The 23682-nt window shown below is 47.0% G+C and overlaps 1 protein-coding gene across 2 annotated transcripts in view; it reads right to left on the reverse strand.

The window, feature by feature from the left end:
* Farp1 (FERM, ARH/RhoGEF and pleckstrin domain protein 1) overlaps window positions 1-23682 on the reverse strand; it is a 158295-nt gene that overhangs the window by 122321 nt on the left and 12292 nt on the right. The window lies entirely within an intron of this gene.

Raw genomic sequence — 23682 nt, forward strand, 5'->3', positions numbered from 1 at the left:
CATTCACACCTAGGAGACGTAATAACCCTTCCCCCAAGTGCCACCACTTTCTTCTGGTTTTCCTCAAGTGGCCCTAGTTTTCCTTTCCCGGTGTTCCACGGTTTTATATTCGGACTTGAACAGCATCTCTTTAATCTGGAAATTTCACAGACTAATTATCTCAAGCAGCTTTCCAAGGATGGCCTCTGCAGACGGGAGGAACTCCCCACCCACCACTCTGCACCCACCCCTTGATTCTTCTACAGCAGGCCCGTGAGCAGGTGAGCGTGTTAATGTTCAAACTTCAGTAACCAGAACTGACATTCATTTACTGAGCACGGCAAACGGCTCTGGAGCTTTACCGTGGCCTTGCCTGCAAAGGACAAAGTCCGGATTGTGCATCCTGCTTTCAAGGAGGACAGAGGCTCAGAGCAAACTGCCTGGGGCCACAAAGCAGGTGAGCAGCTACACTGGAAAATGGGCCCAGATCTTCCACATAAAAACTATCGTGTCCTGCCCCACCCACCCATCCATCCATCCTTCCTTCCTTCCATCCATCCACCCATCCATCCATCCATCCCTGCATCCATCCATCCCTGCATCCATCAATCCATCCAATCATCCCTGCATCCATTCATCCTTCCATCCATCCTTCCATCCATCCACCCATCCATCCATTCATCCATCCATCCATCCATCCCTGCATCCATCAATCCATCCATTCATCCCTGCATCCATCCATCCTTCCATCCATCCACCCATCCATCCATCCATCCATCCTCCACCCCATCTTGCTCCTCTTTGGACTGAGCACACAGGAAAAGGCTCAGATAAGGGGAAACTCTTGCTAAAGTGAGCTGGGGGGGGGGGACCACTCCCGAGCAATGCTACCCCTTTCGATCACCCTGGCTCGCCCTCTGTATCAGAAAGGACTGGGGCTGGGAGCGATGGCATCAATTCATTTTGTGCCCCCCACATCCTCTTTGCCCTCATTAGTCGACCACCCTTGGGGCCGGGAGAGGGGGGAAGCATTAAAATGCACTTAGAAGTCATGTGACTGCTTTTTATCTCATTTTTACTGTCACACGGAATGATGTACATCACCCTTGGGAAGCCAGAAACTACACTGGCAGGGCACCAGTGTCAAAGAGAATTGACTGGTCCCAGCACACCGCCTGGCCCCACAGGTTTACACGTGGAGTTAGCACCGCTGTGGACTGCCTCCACCCCAATCCGAGGACAAAGTCACAGGGACACAAGTTCTGCCAATGGGACTCAAATTATTTTTTGAATAGAGCATTAAAGGCTTGGGGCCAACACAGGAAAAAAAAAAAAAAAAGCACAGAGAAATTAAGTGATTTCATGCAGCTAAGCAGCTAGAGGAGATGTTGTCGGGCTCATGCAAATCCACTCGGGAGGTGGTATGTGTCGTGCACACGCAGTGACCGATGTCCCTAACACACACACACACACACACACACACACACACACACACACACAAAGTGAAAAGCTTTGTGGGAAAAACACCTGACTACAACCAGGAATTCAAAATAGCATCTTCACACGTGCTCCGCCACATGCATGACTTTAATTACGTTAGCTTCTGCAAACCCTCTGTGAGGCCCTGATGTGGGCCAGAACCTGCCTATCATTCATCGCCTTTGGGAAGCTGGGCTATACCACACTGAGAAGGCTGCGTCAAATCCAAAGGGAGGCATGGCCTGACCGGAAGACGGCGGCACCTTCTCCTGGGTCACATCTCCAGATGGTCCCTGAACTGCCAGTGGGAGAAGAGGAATTATTAGCTCTGTCTGACAGATAAAGAAACCAGGACAGAGGGGGGCGTCACAGGCTCCGCTGGAGAAAGTGAGGGAGGGGCCTTCGCGTCTGCTAGCCAGGTCCACTTCCTGTTCAGTGTGAACTCCCTCACTCTGCTGCTGTCATGGTGGACCCTTCTCAGAGGATAAGCTCCGCCAAGTTGTTCCCTTCCTGCTGGGTATCTGGTCTACCACAACAGGAGCAGCAACTCACACAGCCTGTGCTCTGCCAAGTGCTTGGGCCTCAACATATGGAGACTTTCTCAACAGCCGAGGGAGGAGATTCGGCCAGGGCCACAAGTAAGTTAGTCACTACATCAAAGTTAGAATCAAGGAGCTCTCATGCTCCGAGTTCCAAGCCAGAGAGATGGAAAAAAACAAAACAAAAAACAAAACAAACAAACAAAAAAAAAACCAAAAACCAAAAACTAAAGAAAGACACGTTACATAAACAGAAGGGAAATTAATTAGAGCTGTCACAGTTGGAAGGTTAAGAGCCACATTTACCCACGGGTTTAAAGCTCCAGGGAAAAAAAACCCAGCATGGCAGAACAACTCACTTTAGGATGTGTACGGTTTATTCAGCCCACTCTATCCAACACCACACTAAATCTCTGTACAGCCTATGCAGACCTGAGCCAAATCCTCCAAAGGACAACGGCCAATCAAAGAACTGCGGGTCACAGCACCGATCAGGTCACAGGGGACAGTTTCTTATCTACAATATTCCCTATCGCAGGAATTTTAAACAATGAGCATAGACTTTTCTTTTGAGGGAAAACCTTTAAACAAAAAGTTCATGCGTATACACCAACACATGAACTTAGCCCCCCTCCAAAATGACATATTATCACATTTGTTTCTTTTTTGTGAAAATAAAAATTATGTACAACAATATCGCCATCCATTCATGTGATAAACCAACTACTACCTTGTATTTTATGGATTTTTCAATCTTTTGTTTTCAAGTTCGCAGCCCTCCTGCCTCAGCCTCCGGAGAGCTAGGACCGTAAGTATGTCTCATGAGTCTTTCCAACATGTACTCCATAAAAACAGGGAGAATCACATTATAATCCGTGCACTTTCCATACTGAACTCATCTTCCGCTGCTGGCAGGGACCCGAGATCAATTCTTTGGCTTCTATAATAAACTACCTTCCATTCATCAAACCTATTATAAACGTTTGTAACTTTTTCTCTAGAAAAACCAACAACTAATAGCTGTCCTTGTACTCGACTTGTCAGAGAGCCAGAGGGTCTCCGTGCAGATAAATATTGTAGTGTACGATGAAGCTGTGTTAGGAATATAGCTCTGGAGAGGTGACTCACGGCAACCCCCTATCCCTACAATTGTCACAATTTATAGACGTTGACACCGCACTAACTAGAGCAAGGCTCAGATTCTCCAAACAGATCCACAAGTAAAGCCACGTGTCACCATGCCTGATGACCTCTGAGTTTTCCTGGACTCCAGAGTGGGAACAAAACACATCTGAATATTCAAGGTCATCCTGAGCTACACACCGAGTTCAAAGGCAACCTGAGACATCAGACATAAATATAAACAAACAGATAAGCAAATAGAAAGCGGCGGCAGGAAAACAAAGAAAAGGGTTAAACAGAAAAATGTTTCACAAATTAATGGGCAGCAGACAATTCTGAGCCCATTCAGTAATTATAGCATCATGAAATCTAAGACAGCATCATGAAAATATTAGACAGTATCATGAAAATATAAGACAGCATCATGAGATGCAAGACAGGCTTCATGTATTTGAACAGTTAGATGAGCGGCATGTAACTAACTATATCCAAGGCTCAAATACAATTGAAGTTTCTGTGCTGCCCAGAACCCTTACGGGACAGCCAGTCATAAGCCGTAAATAAGAGAGTAAAGATACATCTTCCGATATACTCTATAAGTCACACAAGGAATACAAAACCTCTTTACAGCCCCAGAAGAGGCAAATTGTTTTGTCAAAATGAAACAGATGATAGTGGACAGCACAACATATATGGTGTCATGAAATGTGACTGAGGAGGGGCGGCTTGCATTTACTCAATATGAGACTTGGCTATTCTATGACTGAGGTCACATGGCCACACACACACACACGCATACACACATATACACACACGCATACACACACACATGCATACACACACATACACATAACCGCATACACACGCACTCACACATATACACACACACATACACACATACACACACACACGCATACACACACACATGCATACACACACATACACACATATACACACGCATACACACACATGCATACACACATACACACACGCATACACACATACACACGCATACACACACACACACAATTTTCAGGTATCCCCAAATTACCCACTTTTGTGGCGTTGGTCTTTTCTGCTGCTAGAAGACAATATCACAAACTGTAAGTTTCTGACAATATAAGTTTATTTGGTTCACGGTTTTAGACACTGCAAAATCCACAACAACAATGGGTGTGGGAGACAGAAGAGAAATACAGCTAAATTCATCTTCTTTACCCAGAAGCCACCCCACAACTTTGACATGAATCCATGCCTCCCCTTAAAGGGGCATCTCAGCCCAGCATCATGGCACCTGCCGTTAAGCCCAGTGTTTGTAGGCAGAGTCCAGACAACCTCTGTGAGTTCGAGGCCAGACTGATCTAAACAGCAAGTCCCAGGCAAGTATTCCCTCTCTTGCCAAGCCCATTATTTCCTCGCCTCCTCCTCTTCATCTTCCTCCTGGCCTTCCTTCTTTATTTTGTGTTAATTTTTAAAAGTCTCACACAAAGTAATAATACTTTGTAGCCAATGATGACCTTGAACTTCTGACCCTCTCATCTCCAACTCCCAAATGTTGGGTGATAACTTTAATTTTAATTTATAGTTGAAATGATGCATTCATGGCAAACGCTGTAAAGTTTGGTATGCGAATACACTGGAGAATGGCTAAATCAGGTTTACTTAGCATCTACAGTATGTCACAGCTATCTATTCTGCTTTCAACACAGAATGTCAGTATCTGTAACACTCAAAGGTTTTCGCTTGGCCACCATCACCACGCTGTTTGGAAGCAGGAAGAAGGGCTCAGGATGATGCTAAGCAAGGCAAACACAAGAAGAGAAGACAAACAGGTGTGTGTTTGTTTTTTCTTGAGTGATCAGGCTACATCAGCAGCTAGGGGTATAGCTCAGGGTCTAGAAAAATTGAGATTTCGAGTCCCTGGTAACACCGGGTAGAAGCAGGGGGATATGAAAACCCACACAGTAAAGAAACACGTGTAACTCTCACTCGGCACTTCCTAGGCCGTGCAGCAACAAGGCGAACCCTACCACATTCCCACCCAGAATAGTCTGTCCTAATAGATGGTTGATACCTGCCAAGGCTGCTGCTCTCTTAAAGACAAGACGATTCTGTCTGGGAACGGCGTGAGCGGGGGAAAATGAGTTGATGTGGAGAAAAGAGACCTTTTAATTGAAAAGTTCTCTGCTGTAGGCAACAACATTGATTCGGTACCTTTTATTTCTTCACAGACAGCATTTCAGTGGATAGCCCAGGCTGACTGCCAACTCACGGCAATCCTCCTGCCTCAGAAGGTGTGAGCCACCACTTAAGACAGGAATTTCTAGTGTTGGAGGTGTGATGGTAGTACAGTGTTTGTCTGTTTAACTTGATCTTTTAGGGAGACTTTTTTTTTCTTAATTAAATTTATTTCAACAAAACAAAGTCTCTTCAAAATTAACACTTTGGGTGGTATTAAAAATTTGATTTAAAAATCATTATTCGATGTTTATTATGTTTTCTTCCTTATAGACTGTGATACATTAAACATAACATTTACACTTGAACTGCTTTCAAAGTGCGTAGTTTAATGTTATTAAGTGGATTCCCACTGCTGTGTGACTACCATCACCGCTCCAGAATTTCTCACCCTGCAGAACCATGTGACATTAACCTCTTACCCTCCCCCCCCCAAAAGCATTATTCTACTTTTTTTCTCTCTCTACCACACTTACACACATTTGGTAGTGCTCTGTGATCTCAGAATAATTCAGTTTCAAAGTTCTCGGATTTCAAATACTGATGGATTATATGAAATGTACTGTGCTACATTTGGTGGCAATAAAGCATTGCCGGCATTTTCACTTACAGGAACTCTGTAGGGATGAGCCACCCGTGTGAGACTAAGCCAGCCCTCTGGAGGATTTGAGAACCTGCTTCATCATTAACCCTTCACGTTTGTGAACATCTGCGGGTGAGTATCTTACTCTTCCTGAAACAGCCCTTCCAGAACCTGCTAGAACAAAGCTGTGTAACTTATGACTCCTGACCACTCGCCAGAGGGGTTGCATTTTATTTACCGACATCTGTAACATTTGCACAGACTGCTCCAGATCAGAGGCAGGAAGGAGGCAGGATATGCCAGACTTCCCAGTTTCCATGTGAGATCTTTCTCACATGAGTTCTGCCTGATGTGCAGTGTAAGAGGCCCACAGAAGTTAGGGATGTCAGGAGCCAAAATAAGGAAAGGTAATGAAAGAGACAGCTGGAGTTGGGCCATCCCTGTAATCCCTACACTCAGCAGGCCAATGCAGGAAGACCATGAGTTCAAGGCCAGCCTTGAGAGAGAGACAGAGAGACAGAGAGGACAAAAACAACAAAATAATAAAAAATTATGAATGATTCATCTCATTGGTGATACTAACATTTTCAAAAACAGGTTATAAATGTAAATTTATTTAAAATAGTTGTCATTTTATAGAAATTTAAGATATCAGCAAATCAGTATGGTTCACGACCATGCAGCAGCTATTTGGAATTTACAAGAAAAAAAAAAATCACCAAAACTCAATTCTGATGTCTTATTTTTCCCTTTTTTGAATTTTTATCTTATTTTACCTTGAGACATGGTCTTACTATGTAGTCTGGCTGTTCTGGAACTCACTGTGGAGAGCAGGGTGGCCTCAGGCTCACAAAGATCCATCTGCTTCTAAATGCATGCACCATGCAGCCTGGCTCTAATGTTTTAAAATGTCTTAAGTAAAGGTAGAGCTTGTTTGAAGTGGCCAGAAGGAGCCCAAAAAGAATTCCTTCTTTTTATTCAAAGTGCCATTTAAGACAATTAGAGAAGCTCACTTTATTAAAAATAAAATCCTTCTAGAAATAAAAATTGCTATCCTTTGCTTTTCAATGCATAGAAAAGTAAAACCTTAAGGGGGGGGGGCTTTGTTTGTCCTCAATGTACCTTTATTTGCTCCAGCTGTGGCCAGGCCAACATCTCCCCTCCAGGAAGTAGATCCTTCCCTGTCCCTCTCCACTGCCATTGGTTATGCTAACATGTGTTTTCATTTACAGCACTATGGATATTCTCCACACAGCCAGGCTGCTGGAGAGAAACTGGTCCCAGCAGCGAGCTGTGATCCTGAATTCTCAGCCCTCTCCTGTGAATTCATGGGAAGACTATTTATATAGAGGCAGTCAGAATGTGCCATCGGCTGGGGGGGGGGGGGTTAGGCGGGGTTCGTCACAAATTCTACAAGAGTTTCCTGTTTGGCGTCACTGGGAGAGAGCATCCAGTGCACGACAGGTTCCAGGAGTGGCGGAGACCTTTTCACCCACAGCTATTCCCGACGGACCAGGAGACAGATGTTACTGCCGAGCACACCTCACAGGAGGCGTGATGGAGATGTGAAGACATCTGTTCAGAATCCACGATGGTGCGTGGAGTCCAACAAACCCTCTGCCTCCTCTCATTCCAAGCCCAAATACTTCACTGATACCAACGCCATGAAAGGCATGTGTTGCTCATCATGCAACACCGGTATCTAGAGATGAATGAGTGAAGGAGACACAGCTAAGGGGCTGACTACACCGTCACTCACATGAGAAGGAGCAAACTGGAGAATTGGTCTCAGAGTATAAACACGGGCAGGGAGGACAGAGACGGTCCCATGGATATCCAAACAGGACGGCCCATTTATTTCTTCTAACTCCACACCGAAAAATATGCCTGCATACTCACAGACTCAGGCAGACAGAAAGACAGAAAGACAGACAGACAGACGCGCACACACACACCGTCATTCTTTCTTTCACTGTAATCCTAAAACTAACCACGTGCCTCAGTTTACAATAAATATTTGCTGAAAACTGGAGCAGCAAGCAGGATGCAAGGCTTGTAAGAAAACTGCCGTATGACCTCAGATGGAAAACGGCAACGCCAGAGACAGCTGGCATGCACCGAGGCCTCTGTATGCTGGATCCCATTTAACCTCCCACCATCCTTCAAGGTAGGATCCGTTATCCCCTTTTGTTGAAAAGCGCCTGGAGTAGCAAAGCCTAGGGACCAAGTCTCAGCGTTTTTATGGGTACACATCAAGTCAGCACACCGGACTCAGCGGGTGGCTCTGAGCACTCCCTGGGACCGCAATGGTGAGATTCCGTGTGGTGGCACCAGATTAGCTGCAGTGGCCGGCACTGGCACCACCCAAGCCGCCGGCAGCACCGGCAAGCAGGCTTGCCGTCACATTGCAGAGGATCGGCGGTTACTGCCAATGAGTCCAGCAGCCATTTTCCTTCCCTTCAACACCTTCTCAAACACTAGGAAACTAGTGTTTTCCTCCCTGAACAAACTTGGCTTTACAGCTGCCCCTGTGGCTGCCTGAGTCAATATGGAGCTATGAAGTCACCACGCTCTGCTCTCTCAATGCAGGACCTCTCCAACCGTTGGAATGCTCCTTCCTCGGAACCAAGTAGCTGGCATTGTTTTGACAAGCTTTAAAAAAACTTCTGCGGCCCATGTCTGCCAAAATCAAATGGAAAAAACGCCAGTACTGCACCATTTGAACAAATTCTAAGAATATCACACTGAGAACTTGGACGGTCGTATTTTTCTAGAACTATACATGATCGATCACCAGAGCCCACAGGAGCAGGAGATGAAGCGGAGAGGGACGGATGGCGAAGGTTTTCAGGGATGCTTAGAGAACCAAAGGCAGAGGTGGCCAGAGCTTCCAAAGAACGTGTTCAAGGCAGCCTGCGCCTCCTGCAGTGCCCACGAGACCAGAGCTATCATCTTTGGGTTACATGTTAATGTGACAGGGCCCCCCTTCCATTCCCAGGTAAATAACTCTCCGGAGCCTAAGTCCATATAAGGACTCGAAGGTTAAGTTACAGAGTGGTAGCATGTGTACCGATTTCCTCTCAGCTATGAGGCCCACGGTGAGTAACCAGGATGGTGGGACAGACCAAGTTAACTATTGTCAGAGGTTTGACCACTAAACTCAGTATGGATTCTGGATTCTCATCTATTACTCTGTTGTTGGGTGTGTGATTAACTTCATGCATGCACTAGCAATTTTACTACAGCAATTCAGCATGGTCTACCATGAATTTTATGACACTGTGGTGTGTCAGGCCTTTCTGTAGCTACCTGTCCCTCTCTGCCAAAAGAGGACTTTTCTATAAACTTAGACTTCCGGAATGAAGCCGCATTGAGAATATGGCCTAGCGGAGTCCTGAGCAAGGTGAGCCACACTGGCCAATCTCTTAACTCATCACAGGCTGGGCACTTACCGCTCAGCCTCACTCTCCAAGAACAAGATTCAGCATCACCCATGAAGTAAAAATTTAACACATTCTTCTTCTATCGCACCTCAAATTACACACTCTATACATTTACTGTAGATGAGGCTCAGCTCATCCATTAGTAATTCTTTTTTATAAAAATAAATGATATTTAATTAGTACATGAATGTCCCTGTCATAGCTCCAAGCACTGGGCTTAGCCACAGACAAGACAAAAGGCAGGACCCACAGGGATCGAGTCTTTTCTTCACAGTGGAACAAGACAAATATCCAATAAGGAATTCAAAACCAAACACAGTGCAGAGAGAAGCAAACCAATCATCAACAGAATTTGACTTTTGGAAATGACAGAGGCAAAAGGGGGCTGTGGGGGGTAAAGATGCCACTATGGCAGTGGTTCATCCTTTGGGTGTCCATGTTAAACTATAGCTTATTAAATCCTTCAGTTTTTAGCCTCTTCTGAACAGGCGCCCTTTTTTATTTTACAGCTTAAAGAGTTTTCATACACAGAGAGTGGGTAGCACATACCTATCAATTCCAGCACTTAGGAGGCTGAGGCAAGCTGGGTCACAGGGCCAGCCTGATGTTACTTGTTCAGAAATCATGGTGACTCTCACAGGGAAACAAAGTAAGCTATTAGCAAATTCATATGAAATACTATTTATCAAATGCACACCCAGATCCTAGGCTCAAGGGCTTGAAAAATCTAGACGCATTGAAAATTAATTTCTCAAGAAGGTCAGTGGCCTCAAGCTGTTCTGCAGACTTCTGGCAGAAGTCTGTGGAAGGAACGTCCAAAGTCATAAGTGTATCTTGAAAGGAGAGCTGTGGGTGACCACACTGCTCACTTCCCAAGGAACCCCAGGGCTTAAACAGCACCCATGGAATCCATCGCTAAAAAGTTTCAGGCTCCCGCTGTCCCTTTCCGTCTGGATTGCCCAACGACAGGTATAAATGGCCTGTAAGCTCTCCTTGGTAGACTTACATCTGCCTCCTTCTGAGATGCAAACCTGAGTGACATCAATCATGTCGACAGCCGAACGAACGATTTATGTGTCATCAGAGGACCTCCACTTGGTGGGGTGGGGTGGGAGGGCAGAGAACTCAGATTTCTTTTGCTAAAATATCTTCCTATGGCCAGGGTCAAACAGTGCCTAGACTCGGTTATTTTTAATGATGGATTCCTTGAACAAAAATAAAAACTTCCTTTTTTTTTCTTTTTAACAGCAAAAGAGTCAATGACTGGCCCTGGTAAAAAGGTTTTTGACTTATGGTATAATAAAAAAATGATTAAAAATATTATTTTCCAAAAAAATCATAATTGTTTTAACAACACAATCAGTTCTCTGAATCTGTAAGTTCCATGTCTAGGGGATTCACCCACTCATGCATGAGGAATGCATTTTAAATTATCTGAGTGTGTGAAAGCTTGCACACTCGATCCACACATATTTATATACACACTCTACAGGCCACCAATACATGTCTTCCTTTATTTCTTTCTACCTTATTCTTTGAACCAGGGTCTGTCAAACTAACCTGGAGCTTACTGGTTTGGCAGCTCTGGAGAGAGCCACTGAGATCTGCCCGTCTCTAACCCTGCCCATCACTGGGGTAGCACATGTGTACATGGCTTTTACATGAGTGATGTGGGGACCTGAACATAGGTTCCCATGCAGCTGAGTATTTCCCCCGGCCAGATGAAACTAATTTTTAAAACTTAGGTTTGTAGTGAATTTATGAGTATTTTTTTTCCTTTTCATTATACCATTTGCTTATGGTATGATTTGCTTATCAGTGTAATGAACCTTAACATAACATTTAATTGGGTTGGGCATTATAAAAGAAAACTCATGAGAGGGTTAGGCACCTGTGGATCCGTGTCCATTCTGAACCAATAATCAGAGGTTAGCGATGACTATGGTTGCATATTTCCAGAAGTAAAGTATGGACAGTAAAAATAGTTTAATTGGTATACCATCTGACCTATGACCACTTGTAGGAAAGATGCTTCACGTTTTCTGTCTCTGATTACCAAACAATCCTATAAAAACTGATACAGGAAGTTAATCCCTCAAGTTGGGTTTCCACAGAATACAAATGCAGCTGAGTCTTGTTGTTACATTATGTGATTACACTCTCTGTAAAATCATGACTACATTAGCAACTGACCCAGTGCTCCTAAGGGAGATACAGGGCCTGGCTCTTGCGAGTCTGGGCTCACACTTTCATCAACTGATCAATACATAGCTGTTTTTATGCGTGTTTCTATTGACAGACATGCTACCCAACACAAACTGGTTTGTTACCACAGTGCTCACAGCCGGCAGCGTTAGTCCACACCTAACGGAGTCTAATACACCTCACACCATTCACATCCTTGGGAACGGTGGGTACTACCTCTCCACTTTCGAGGGGTGGGCGTGGGGAACGGTATTTACAAGCAGTGAGATTATGTTTTAAAGACACGGGAATGCAAAAGAAAACCCCCACAGCTCTACATAAACAAACAACAACCAACCAAAAGGCCATTCACGATGACAGCCAAGACACGGAGTCCAGGAGTGGTCCTGGCACCCATAGCCTGTGTACCTGACCACTCAGATTCCCTGCACTCCACCGTGTTTGCAAGTTGACTAGGGACGTCTTTGGGGGCCGTGGAAACAGGTAAGGGCTGGGGACACCTGCAAACATAATAACCGCAACGGACTGCACTCAACAAGCAGCGATGACTTTGGACATCGTGACCGCTGCAGCTCAGAATTCCTTTAGGATTTTTTTAAGGCTGCCTGACACTACTCCATCCCATAAAGGGGCAGCCCACCATGTCCACGACCTCAGTGCAACACGGTCCTACGGTACCCACCCCATCCTCAGTGTCCTCAGATCCACTGCTCACTTTGCTGACCACAATACAGAATACAGAGCCAAGGCAACCATGTTAGAAGCAGAAAGAACCAGTACTCTCTCCTTCTAGCTACCGGGAGATGGCCACTATCTTTACTGCCTCTGGTCTTTACAGACCTGCCAATGGTACCATCTACCACGACTGAGGGCTGGCTGATGGCTGCTTCATCTCAGGAGGTGTAGGCCCAAGCCACCTTTCCCCTCTTGGATGCTGATGTTGCTGAAGACATTCTTTATTACATCTCACCGGATCACCCTCAAGAGTGGTTCAGGTCTGGCCCATGGCGTCAGGAATGTGTGGCTCCTATGGCCAAAGAACATCAATCCTCCTAATGAGCTCAAGTTCACGGGGACACTGCGGCACGGTAGCTCTCGTTCTAGGAACAGACCTCATTCTGCTTATTGCAAATGGAACATCTTAGTCACGGGGGGCAGGGCGGGGGGCCTTTGCTCCCTTTCCTCGGCTGCTGAGACTACAAGGGATCCCAGAACGTATGTTCAAGTTTATCCTTCTCCGTCTCCCCTGCCTTCCTATTTTGGTTCAAGCTGCTCTGGACCTTCCAAACTGCCCTGCCCTCCACAGTGCAGGGCTGTGGACGCTCCCCACTCATGTGAGGCGGGCTGAAGCCAGGCTGTCATTTGAGGTCCAGTGGGAGTTGACAGGCTACGACGAAATAGAAACTAAAGAAACTGAACCAGGGGAACAGACTTTCCATTGCAGCTGGGACGGCACAGACATCCAGTCAGCAATGCACTCTGGGTGGACGCAAACGTCTCAGAAATTTCTATGTACCCACACACAGGGCGAATAGCACAGATCCCTTGAGCAGCTAAATTTCTTATTTTAAAGACTAACAACTACTGTGACATTTCTAGTGGTCTGGCTGGCCAGCACACAAAGCCTCTATTCATCGAAGGATCATGTTCCTGGATGACATCACAGTGTATGTTTGCAGGTTAAGTACCTGGTTAAAATCCAACTTTGCTAAACACCTCTCTTACAGCATCTCTACACCCATGACTAAGAGCTCTGAGTTGTTTCCAGAGAAGATATAAGGAATATAGTTTGTAAATACACACATATACAAGCACATGCACACACACACACATACCTACCAACAACAAAAATGACTGTTACCTTCCCTAGACAAGAACCCTGGACTCTAGTGTGTGCATGTGTGTGCGTGTGCGTGTGCGTGTGTGTGCATGCATGTGTGTATGTGTGAGCAGAGGCCAGAATTCAATGCTGGATATGTCTTCCTCAATTTCTCTCCATCTTATGTAGACGGCGTCTCTCAGTGAACCCATAACTCACCAGTCAGGCTAGACAGCCTGACCAGTGCCCTCCATGGGTCAGCCTGTCTTCTTCCCCATCCCTGTGACCACTGTACCAGGCTCTGGAGTGGGTGCTGCGGACTCGAACCCAGGTCCTCATTCCAGCAGAGCAAGCACTTCCCCAAAGGAGCCATTCTCCTGGGCCCAATAAAGACTGCTGGATTCAAACTTCTGACCTCCCCTCAGAAGTTAGGATTTTTCTCTAACAGTCATTGGAAGAATGAGCCATGTCTGTGTGTGTCTTCTGTTCGGCTGGAAATGTGTCAATTCCACATAATAGTCTGTGATTACAAAACTAGCGTTTCCTTTTGAAGAGCTGCCCTGTCAACCCCTAAGAGATTTCCCAAGTGTGACTAATGAAATAGACACCTGGTGTTCGAATCTTCTTCACCTAGGCTTCACCTTCCACTTACCCTCAGCGGGGAGCCGGAGCAGGCTTTTTAACATTGAGCCCTGAGTTTATACAAGAACCAGATGTTCGACACCCGTCACTGTCCCCACCAAGGTTCCCCCCTCCCACAGATTAGGGACCGGATGACCTCATCCTATAAAAAAGTTGAATTTAATCGCGGGACCTCAAAATGTTGTGTTGTACCCAAAATGAGCTGTTTGCACACAAACATCCTGCAGGGAACTTCTTGAGCAGGTAAAGACACACGTGGACTTAAATGTAGGCATCTGGTTGTGTTAGTCACCAAATGCACTCGCAATTAATAACCCATTCTTTTAATTTAAAAGTGCCATGGAACCCAGTAATGTAGATGGAGACGTTCCTTATAAAAATCTAAACCTTTCAGGAACTTAACTTCAGCAATTCCAATTAACATTTAGGAACTAATGAATGTAATTAAGAGACTGCTTGGGGAAGGGGGATGGCTTTTAACTTCAACAACAAACTAAATTCCTCTCTTTGCTCCGATTTACAATTACAACACCAGTGGGTTCTTCCCAGAAGCACACAAGCCAGGACAAAAAGCCGCCTTGTTCTGTTCCCTTTAAGTGTTGGAAAGGGGCCTTGCAGAGCAGAGCCCAGGAACCTAGCCAAGAGCCAGGAGGGCCTCACACACCTGCGCAGACTCCTGCCCTAGAAAGGCAGGGAGAGGTGTCGCCATTTAATCCGCCTCCAGCCATGGTGATCAGTTTCTTCCTGGGAACAGACCTCTCACTCCAGGAGCAGCAACCTTCTTATCTCTGGGGTCTCACTGACTTCCCATTCCCACTCCCTCTCCCTCTGTCTGAGAGGACCTTAATCCCGACTCAGAGAAAGCAGCTCATCAGAGGCTAAGGGCTCACTTCTAACCTAATTTAAACAGAGAGCCCTTCTCTGGGAAGAGCAAGCCTCCTGCCAAGCCCCTGCAAGCATGGCTTCTCAGCCTCACAATACACTCATCGAAAGAGGACCAGGGGACTGTGAGGCCCATGGGAAGGCCAGTGCTCGGGCGCCGCCCCTCGGGAGAGGGTACAGCTTTTGATGTTTACTGAAACAACAATTTCAGAAGTGGCGGGCAGGTACAGCCATTTCCTTGCTGGCGGTAAGGGTACCACAAAGTCAAACCTATGTCATGTACACTAAAATTATGCCACTTTTTCCTATGGCAGTCAGACCTCAATAAAGCTAGAAAAAGACACAAGGAAAAACCAGACACTGGTGGTAGATGCCTACAAATCCCAACATTTGAGGATCTAAGGCAGGAGGATTGCCACAAGTTCAAAGCCAGCCTGGGTCATACAGTAAGCCTTTGGGAGTGGGAAGAGAAGACCAGGAGATAAAAGCCAGGACACTTGCTGGCCAGATCAGTCCATAAATGATACAATGGGTGCTAATTTGCATCGTCTGTTTACACACACATGTTTACTGACAAAACAGAAGCCACACTCTTCTATTCATCTCTGCAAGCAGGCTACGCTTGACCCCTGCTCCCAAGGAGCTGGATTCTTACCGTTTGGGTGGAGCCTGGGAGATGCACTTCTTTCTAACCAGCTTCAGGTGGCATGCTGCTTCAAGACAATGTGACTAGCTTACTGCTACACATGGAGAGGGCAGACAGCTAACAATCTGATAGTGACACTATAAATTTAACATGCCATTTCTAGGGGTCCTTGCGATCTAACCCAGGGCCTGATGCATGCCAGGCAGAGCACCCACCATCAATCTATTCTTTAATCCCAGATACATAGTAAATCTTTTCAACCACTGTCGAAAGCAAAGGTCCAAACCCGGGGGGAAAACATGATTTTTTTTTTTTAAACTCTCTACAGAGTCACCTCCAAGAGCTGCAGAGGGTCTCATTATATGGGGGTTCCCAGTCCAGCAGCCCCCAAGATGCTAAGGGGAGGGCTTAGGGAAGGTCAGAGAAGCAGGGGAAGAGAACACACACACACACACACACACACACACACACACACACACACACACACACACACAGGAATAAGACGGTCCAAACTGAAGCCCCAGCCACAGACTCCAAGATCGTCCAACACTCATCAAGCAAGACAGGCTTTCCCAACTCATTGCTCCACACTGGCAAATCCCAAAGGCGCAGAGCTAACACAGCTTTGGAGCGCTCGCTCCAGGGTCTTCCCCTCCTCCTAGTGCTGATGCAATGGCTGAGCTCACGTTAGCGTTCTGAGACCCCTGCCTGGACTGAGCCCACCCAAGAGCTCCCACACAGAAGAGGATGGGCTACTCCCAAGCCCTACAATCCAACAGGTGCCTCTGCTTCTCCTGGTCATAGACTTCTTGGTCTCCATCACCAGCCAAAACTTCAGATCATCTCCCAGGACATAGGGCCTTCAGAGCCTTGCCTCACACTGAATACTACCACGGCGTGCCATGGCATTATGTGTGGTTGGCAGGGACCCCAGAACAGGTGAGGGCACAGGGGAAACGTCCCCACCTTCAAGGTGACCTTCTCTGAGACTACCTCTGCCGGGAACCAGGACCAACACACATGGGAAGCCTTCCTTGCGCGATCCCTGTTCCAGAAATGGCTCCCCATGAACAGCTAGGCATTGGGTGCAGCTGCCCGGAGAAGGCATGAGATAAAGGGCAGAAGGGAGGGTGTGGGAAGGCAGAGGACTAGAGCTGCGCTGCCGGGACCACCTCAAGCTTGCTGATCTCTTCCTGCTCTGAAGGAGACAAAGTCCCCCAAAGCCACACAGAAATCTGAACAGAGGACCCCCCACCCCACCCCACCCCACCCCACCCCCTACCTCCAACCGCACCCCCCAAGAGACAGGTGCATGTTCCGACTTCTCTCTCCCTGGAGTCACATTCCTCTGGAATCCCACACAGCCTGAGTTTCACTAATCGTACGCAACTAAAATTACGTCTCGTCGTTCTGAAGGAAGAGTGCCAAGTAATCAGGGCTCACGTTTTTCCAGCAGGGTACCCAGCGAGTTCAGCTATGTTCTCTCTCTCTCCCCCCCCCTCCCTCTCTCCCTCCTCCCTCCCCATACTCTGCCAACTGCTAGGCAAAGGACAAAGTGTCATCAGATGCATCCTCTGTGGGGCCTATTTCAGCCCCTCCCACCTCTTACCCTTGCCAACCCCATCCCCCAGACAATTCTCCCTACAGCAGCATAACAGCAATATCCAGTAAGCTGGCCAGCTGTGATGACAGACATACAGAAGGTGTCCTTCCTTGCTTCCATCAGAGCCCAGCCTGGGCCTGATGAGGCTAGAAGGGCCGGGTGGGATGCTGGGCAGTCTACTGTGTCGCTGCCAGACTTGACGGGAAACTGGATACATGACGCCTGGAAGGGGGTGGTGGACATATTAATTCAGGTGTGTGCACGTGTGTTCGGGTGCATGTGTGCCGCACGTATCTGTAGGTCAGGGGTCAACCTCAACCTTGGGAGCAATCCACCTTTAAAACAACAAGCAAACAAAGGGACCAGGACAGAGAGATGGGTTGGCGGTTAAAACCACTGTCGCTCTTGTGGAGGACCTAGGTTCAGTTCCCAGCGCCCACAAGTGACTTAAGCCTGTCTACGACTCCAGTTCCAGGGCATCTGACACCCTCGTCTGACCTCTAAGCTGAGGAAGCACACACGGTGCACATATGTGCACATACTCACAGCGCTCATACACATAAACATGAAGTAAATCCAAAAGAAAAAAAATTAATTTATAAAAGAACTGATTTTCATTACATCATTCTCTGTGTGAGGGGTGTGAGTGTGCACGCATGTATGCGCCTGTGTGAATGTGTACAGTGTGCGTGCACACGTGTGCATGCGTGTGCACCTGCACGTGTGTCCATGCGACACACAAACACACATACTTGCATGCTATGGCACATGTAAGGGTGGGGACAACCTAGGGACCCAGTCCTCTCTTTCCATTATGGGAGTCTCAAGATTAAACTCGGGCCCTGCATCATGGCTGCAAGTTGTCCATCTCACTGGAGCCACCGTACTTTTAGAGGCAGGGTCGGGTCGGCACCCGCCATTAACTCAGTGACTGAGGGAGGCTGGCTGGCCAGATTCCCGGGCTCCTTCTGTGTCCGCCTCCCCAGAACCGGTATTGCAAGTACAGGCCACCATTGAAGGCTCTTCCGTGTGGGTTCTAGGAATCAAAGCCAGGTTCTCATGCTAGCAGGCAAACACTGAGTGGGGGTTTCCCAGCCCCCACACTCATCATTAAGCCAAGAAGTCTCAGCTGCACCCCAATCAGCTACCTCCAAGCTGCTTCTGTGCTTGCCAGGGACTCCTGCGACAGGTAACCGCAGACCTGGTCTAAGAGCTCAGGTCCCGCCAATTCTGCATCTCCCAGCAAAGGAGCGTTTAATGGCAAATTTAGAAGTAATTATTACAGATATAAGCTGATTAGTAGTCCCCACCCCCAACAACATGTCCTGACTAAACCCAGCCTCGGGTGTTTGGGGGAGGAACAGTCTAAATTAGACTCAACCCACAGGGACCCACAGGAAAAGCAAAGACAAGACGGGATAAGCTAGACATTACCCTCTTCCCGACAGTCCCAGAGTTTTCTACATGTGCTATTTATTTTCACACTTACAGCTGGAAAACTGACCCATTCGTTAATGTGTCTGAAAAATGTTCTTGTCCCTGGTATAGGAAGGAAAAGTTAAGTTTTTTCTTCCAAATAAATCGCATCGGGCACGGGCATCACACGCCATTCGTCAAAGAGAGTTCACGTCTCCCTGTTTAAATAGCGTGTCTGTGTAAATGTAGACCAGGCTGGCCTCAAACGGAGAGACCCTCTTGCCACTGCCCGAGTGCTGGGGTTAGAGGTATGCACCTCACACTTGGTTTCAATTAACTCTTTGCATTGCCTTCCAGACACCTCTCATCTGTACCAGAGCCTGTGTCCTCTACACCGGCTCTGACCCACCCCACCTGAAGGGCAGGGCCCACCCAGCATCAGCACCGGGTTCAGAAATGCCTCCAGGGTTTACATTCCTCCCCATCTCCTCCCAGACTCCCACAGTTAGTTCTCTGGGGTGAATATAACTGGGTTAGTATTTCACATTGTCCTGGGTTCGTCCACACCACGCAGGTCCCAGGGACTGAACTCAGGCTGTCAGGCTGGACAGCCAGGCCTTCACCCACCGAGCGACACCACCAGCCCACGCAGCCTCTAGCCATCACCCTCACCTGATGTGTACCTTCCCAGTTAGGTTGGTTTCTATGTGATTTCACTCTCGCTTCAGGGTTGAAATTCCTCATGTCTGCAACATCACCCTCACTGTGCACAGAAACTTCTACATGTTTTCTTTAGGCACACCTTCCAAAAGTACCTCGTCTCCAAAAACGATGGACAAGATTTTCTTTTTTAGGTACACAATAACAACCTTTGAAAATACAAATAATTCGATCTTCCCATTTCATAAGTGAAAACCTCGAAATTAATGGTGAAGGCCATGTCACTCAAGGATAGCCATGAATGTGGCCGGTTTTAATGAGAATGGCTTACTACTTCATCATTCATCTGAGCATCTATCTGCTGCTGGATTTTGGCAGTATCCCTCACTGACATCTAAGTCATTTCCATATGCTCTTGTTTTTCTCGGATAGTAAAAGGAATTGTCAGAAACATCTGCAAGCTTTTACAAAAGGTTTTCCCCTTTAATTTACTTTATTATTTTGATAGCTTCTCTAACTTTTGCATCGCCCTGCACTCATGGACTCAACCTTAGTCTTGAAGTGCTGAAAAGTACGCTCCTCAGATGGGGGGAGGGGGAGGGGGAGGGGGAAGAAAGAATGGAGGGGGGAACTGGGATTGGAATGTAAAAAAATAAATCAATAAAAAAAATACACTCCTCATCTGTGGTTTCTGAGGGGAGGGAGTATTGTCTGGTTTCTTTTGTTTCTGCTCTGCAGACAGGGTCTTGCCATTTTGTCTAGGCTGGTCTTGAACTCCCAATCTTCCCACTTCCAGCTCCTGAATGTTGGCTTATCAGCATGCACCCAAGCTCCCTGGTTTTGATTTACTAGTGTTTTAACTTAAGATTATGGCTCCTAGATTTGCCAGTATATCTTCCATGACCATGGCATCGATTAATTTTTGTGGTTATACTAAGTTCATAATAAAATAGAAAATATCTGTTCTTTAAAGGTGGTCTATAAAACTGTAGGCCTGGTGCTCTTAAACGAGTATGAGTGAACTCACCCTGGAGAAATGAAAGGATCCGTTGAGAAGAATTTATATATACACGGCTGTTTGTGCTGGCATAAAACCTGGAAATATCTCAGATGTCTATCAACAGAAAATAAATTGAATAAATTATGGCTTCTCTAAACTATGAGTTACTATGTAGCTATTAAAAAGAATTAGATTGCTATCTGTGGATCTGGAACAGTGTTATAATGAAAAGAATGAATCCACACACACACACACACACACACACACACACACACACACACACACACACACACGAATGGGCTGCTCTGAGAAATACGCAGACACCTGTGGGGAGAGCGATCATTGTATTTGAAGGAAGAAAAATTTCTACGAGAATGACGCACATTCTTACCACAATGACCTCGGAGTGCTGGAGCTATGAGTGGCTTCTGCTCTCCATAATTGAGAGTGTGAATCATCATATTTGAGATGCAGTGCAGCAGAGGGTGCAAGCCCCTCACGTCTGTGTGTAAGAGCCTGCAGGTGGTAGGCAGCAATCACACCCCTACAGTGCCCTTCCCGTCTCCAGGGTGGAGTCCCCTCTACCTACCAGTTCGTCCTCTAAGGATCTGCTCTTCCTGCTTCAGAGCACAAGTGAGCGTCCATCCCGGTGTGTCTCTCTATGCCAAGAACCTCCTTTCTGGTTTAAGACCCCGGTGAGCAGCAGGCCACCCCCTCACTCCCGTGGCTTCCAGGAACTGAACTCTCTAAGCATCAGGAAAAAGCTGGGGGGGGGGGGTCTACCTTCGGACTCAACCAGCATCCTGGTACCAGGTGGCAAATGTAACCCTTCCCCAGTGGGACAAGAGCCGAACTGGAGGTAACTATTTGGACACATCCTTTCCCCTAACAATCAATTTCCATTTATTGCAGGGAAACATGCGATCCCATCCTTCTAACCCTTCCTGAGGCACATGGGATGCGTGGGGGTGGGGGGGGTGGGGGGTGACAGACAACAGTCAAGCCTTTTCAGGCTAGACAGCACTGGCTGAAGACAGCTCATTGGTTTCTTCGGTCTTGTGATGCCAGCATGCTCTGGGATTCCCCAGGTCACAGTATAAAGAATGTTACAACTGTCTCTTTTAAAAAAAATGTCAGGCGGGGAGGTGGCCATGGCGGCAGCAGGCAGCACAAGCCTTTAATCCCAGCATCCAGGAGGCAGAGGCAGGAGTTTGAGGCCAGCCTGGTCTACAAAGTGAATTCCAGGACAGCCAGGGCTACACAGAGAAACCCTGTCTCATAAACGAAACAAAACCAACACAAAAACTCAAAATGTCCAGATGGAAAGATGCTCCATAGTTAGAGTTCTTGCAGATTTTCCCAGGGGACCTGGGTTCAGTTCCCAGTCGTCCATGCTGTACTGTTGACAACAGTCTGTCACACACTGAGGCACCTGAATTTCCATGCACATCCCCTCTATACACACACACACACACACACACACACACACACACACACACACACACACACCTCTACATACACATAGCCTTTAAAAACTTCCTGACTTGAGCGGCAACTCCCTGGGCTTTTCTGTTCCCCTGAGAATTCAAGCCAGCACTGGAGCTTCCTTCCTTCCTCCAGCTTGGGAACGCTCCTTGCCTTGCTCCTACCCTTCTCTCTACCTGATAGTCAGCTTTTCCCTGCTGCTGAGTTTCACTGCTTGCAGAAGCACGTACCATAGTTCCTGTTGGGTAGGGAGGACGTGTGGTTACCCCATCTGTTCACCGATGCCTGTGTATTGACTCAATCTCATTCTGGGTTGTTATCAGCCCAGCCAGCCAGCAAGGCAGACAGCCTAGCATGCATCAGTAGCTGAGTGGCCACCATGAGCAGAATCAACATCGTACTTTTTCCTTACTTGGTTCTGAACTCGGGGAAGATGTTTCCTATTAATTCCAGTCCCTCTGAATATTTAACAAAGAGATTATTTAATGGAGAACGAAGGCCAGACTGAAGACGTGTCTTGCTAAATGCTGTCATCCTTTATGACTTGGGGGGGGGGGGAATCTAACCGGGGAGCTGGACAATTCAACCCAAGGCCACATCTAGTGTCACTGAGCTAGCTGTGTCTGAGAGCAGTCGGCTGCAGCAGAGTCCTCCCGGATGTCAACCAACACCATAAAAGACCTTCACACCATGACAGAAAGCCTTCCATGTGATCTTCTGCTGCCAGGGAAACCATGGTAGCCTTTTTCCAGGGGCCAGGGTGGAGGAAGACACATGCTACTAGAAATACCATTCACGGCAGTGTGCCCTCTGCACAGAAGTCATGTCTGGCTGCATCAGTAACGGGCACATTTGTATCAGCTTACAAACTCTACCTGCAAGGCACAGACACCTGACAACTACTCCCGATAGAAACCAGAAGATCCCAGCAGATCTTCCAAACCAGTGGGTAAAAGCCACCTGAGGCCCGGCTGCTCTTCAGAACAATGAAAAAAAGTAACAAAATGAGACTACAGAGGAAAACTCACAGCCATATACAAAGTAACTGACAGAAAGGCAGTTGTAAAGAATGTTTTTTGGTGTGTGGGTGTTTGTGTGTGTAAAATGAAGTTCCGATGTCTTTCTCAATGAAAGGCCATGCTGTCACCGAGGCCGCCTACCTGAGAAGACATGGCCCTGATGTCTTGCTGCCTGGCACACTGGTCCCTTGTCTCTAAGTGTCCCCTTCACCACTAGATCCCACCTCTTTGTGAGATTCCCCCCATCCATGCACAGCAATGTGCCAGCCAGGGCAGGCTGAATGAGGACCACAGAGTATGTACACTGCTGTACCCTGGTTTATTAAAAGGTATTCCAAGAGACAAACGGGCCAGCTGCCTGGCTCATGATATCTGTGTCACTGTGGCCAGGAAGACGTGCCCCGACGATCTTTCCACGGCTCCCTTCTATTGCCCTTGGTTCAGAATAGTTTTTAGTGGGCTACAACCCAGAGACGCCCGAGAAAACACAGTAAGTAACACACAGCATTGCAGACACACCTTCGTCACCTGGCATCTGTGCCTTATTTCAGTTTCCTCCGAGGAACACGAATTGTGTTCAGGGTAAGTACGCTCAAGGGTTCAGAGATTTGGAGTCCCCCGTTTCTTTGAAAGACCGATTCTTTCTCTCTGGCCCTTGTGAAACCTTCACAACCTGTTTAAAGACTTGCTCCAAATGTTTATGCTCAAAATTACGATGTTAGCAAGAGGGACTTAAAGGTAGCTACACTAACAACTACATGTTCAATGGCAAAGTTTTGTTTTGTTTTTAAATAATGCTCAAATCTGGCACCTTTACTTCCAATCCTCCCAAGCTGATCTCTGTCATAGGACCAGTCTGGTCTACATAGTAAATTCCAGGCCATTCAGGGCTACATAATCAGATCCTGTTTGTCACAGATTG

The sequence above is a fragment of the Phodopus roborovskii genome, unplaced genomic scaffold (genome assembly GCF_943737965.1).
Source record: "Phodopus roborovskii unplaced genomic scaffold, PHOROB, whole genome shotgun sequence".
NCBI classification, from domain to species: Eukaryota; Metazoa; Chordata; class Mammalia; order Rodentia; family Cricetidae; genus Phodopus; species Phodopus roborovskii.